The 2,755-nt window shown below is 37.1% G+C and overlaps 1 pseudogene; it reads right to left on the bottom strand.

Annotated features, from left to right (window-relative positions):
• Positions 1 to 2,755, bottom strand: part of LOC117952281 — a 19,793-nt pseudogene that overhangs the window by 10,946 nt on the left and 6,092 nt on the right.

Below are 2,755 nucleotides of genomic sequence, written 5' to 3'. Positions count from 1 at the left end.
GGAACAAAGTTAAAGTGTGAACAAGTTAAAAATAAATTGCAGTGATTCAATGATTGTTTTTGTTTTCTTATTTTAATTTCACATACCCCAATATAAAATTAAAATTAAATAAAACCATCAAAAGCAATCTGCTTTTGTATAAAGTTTAGTTAGGTTTAATGAAATTATTATTATTATTATTTATCTTAAGGTATATAAAAAATAATACTGAGCAAAATGTAATTGAAATATTTTCTATGTGGCCCTCCAGCAGTGCTTGGGTTGCTCATGCGGCCCCCGGTAAAAATGAATTGCCCACCCCTGCTCTAGAGTCAACAGCACACACTTTTACATCAGTCTGCATTGTTTTGTAGCTAAATTAATTATTCAGATCAGATGTTCAAAAACGTGCATGATTTGAAATAAAACAAATATACCTGCATTTCTTCTATTTGAATAGTTTGCAAAAGTTAAAATGAAGCAATGCCTTCTGGGAATTTTAAGACAGTATCGAGTATACCGAGACTGCATCATCATTGTTGGAAGTTGGAAGCTATACTGTTGACAAAAAAAATAATTTAGGCATCAAGCAACACATAGAAGGGGGGGAAGAAAGTGAAATATAAAAAAGCACTGTCGGCAGATGATGAAAAATGCTCTTAACTGACTGACTGAAGAGGAAGAACAAAACATGCAAGAGGAGGATGAAAAGATAGACATGGAACTAACCTACACAGCACGACAAGCCTGCTGAGGGTCTCAATGTGGAAGCAACAGAGATGGAGGCAATGCTGCAGGAGGGAGTGTAGCAACAGTAGGGCTGGGCAATATGGAGAAAATCAAATATCACAATATTTTTGACCGTAGTGTTGACTATTGGTGCTTTCACAATTTATTTACACAATGAGATTTTTGATAAATAATCATCAGTAATGTGGAAATAATGACTACATGGGCAAAACAGTCTGGTTAGTTCAGTAAATGACATCACTTTACATTAATGCTGCCTTTAAAACCAAGAAAAGACAACACTTATGCCATATTACCATATTATGATACCAAATAGAAGACAATATCTGGTCTCATATCACAATCTTGATATATTGCCCAGGTCAAAGCAACAGGTGCAGTAAGTGTGGCTACTTTAGAAGATCAGATAAACCATGTTTTCATTATGGAGCTCTGATGATTTACCGTGTTCATTTTTTATGCATTGGGGCTGTGCATTGCCATGTTTATGTTTCGAGCAGTTCATAGCCTGGGAGTTACATTCACCCTCACTGGGGCTATCAAAAGTGTGTTCCTTTCGTGCGTCAAAAGGTCTATCTGCGAGTTGTATTTGTTGCGAGTTTCAAACGTTGAGTAACTGGAGTAACAAATGATTGAATGTTGACTAGGATTCACTACTCAACTCTTGAAGATAGAACCCTGGAAAACAGAATTTCAAAGACAAAGAGTGAGTAAACGAACAGCCTTATTCGTCGCCAAATCTCTGTCTTTATTACAAATTTTCATATAAAACAATCAACAGCATTTCCCTAGTTGCTGAAACATGTTTCAGTTTAATTTTAGCACCTTAATGCTACAATCAGTGGGCAACATCTTCCACACTCCTTACAAAAATAGTCTTCTCATTATCAAAATAAATATCAATACTACTGTATCTTTCTTAAAATAATAACTCATATTACACTCTATATAGCTTTACCTATACATTTCTGCATATTGTACTAATGTCAGAATGTAAATCATAAACCCTCTTTAAAAGCAAAAACATTAAAATAACTTTGGAGTCAGTACATGAACCATCATTCACCTAGGGGCAATTGCTTAACTCACAATACATTATAATATAAAACATTTCAATATAATACATACTAACTTCTAGGAGAATCTCCCTTTTAAGTGCTAAACGTCACAACCTTTTAACATCAACCATCTTGTCAGGATAAAGAAATCATCAGGGAGCGAGAGCAGGATCACACATTCAACCCCAATACACACCGTTTAGCTAGCTGCTAGCTCGATGGTTTATAAAACCTGCTTTCCCGCTGTTATAAATGCGGCACTTTAGCTCGGCTTTACACATTATAAATCACATAGCTAACCCACCACAGCTTCAGTACACTATACACATTTCGGAAGGCAAACAGCCTTGTCATTTATTACAGAGTACTAACCTGGAAAACAGAATTTCAAAGATGAAGAGTGAGTAAACGAACAGCCTTCTTCGTCGCCAAATCTCTGGGCGTTTCTCAATCTGTGTTCTTCTATGGACTTGTGTCCTTCTGTTCTTGTGAAACGTCATGTTTGGTTGCCAAAGTACTCACTCAATACACAAGTTAGCATTTTGCCAAGAACAGTTAAAATCCCCGGATGTGATCTTCACACGCCCATTTTACCGAGGATACATCAGATGGTTACTTGTGTGAACTTGGCCGGGCCGGTATCCCAGAATTCAATTCGGGTGTAAAGCGCTTATGGTTTCCGGTACACATATTTTCACAATTTACGTCTATTATTTAATCAATAAATTCATTTTTAAGTTGTTTAAGGAGAAAAATCAGCTGTGTAGATTTTTAATATAGGCAGTTCAACGAAAATGTATGGTGAATTAAAAAAGCCTTTGGAGTTGGAAAGCTCTGCAAACCCCGGCGAGCGAGCTTGCTACGCCAGCCGGGGAAGACTCTCGCGAGCTGGTCAGTCAGTCAGCTCACAGACCCCTCTGGTCCCATATTTAGACAGACCACTCTGGCCACACATTTAGACAGACTCC

Source organism: Etheostoma cragini, chromosome 10 (assembly GCF_013103735.1).
Source record: "Etheostoma cragini isolate CJK2018 chromosome 10, CSU_Ecrag_1.0, whole genome shotgun sequence".
Classification (NCBI taxonomy): domain Eukaryota; kingdom Metazoa; phylum Chordata; class Actinopteri; order Perciformes; family Percidae; genus Etheostoma; species Etheostoma cragini.
Note: the sequence above shows the minus strand (reverse complement) of the source record. Positions and strands in the feature narration are given on the sequence as shown.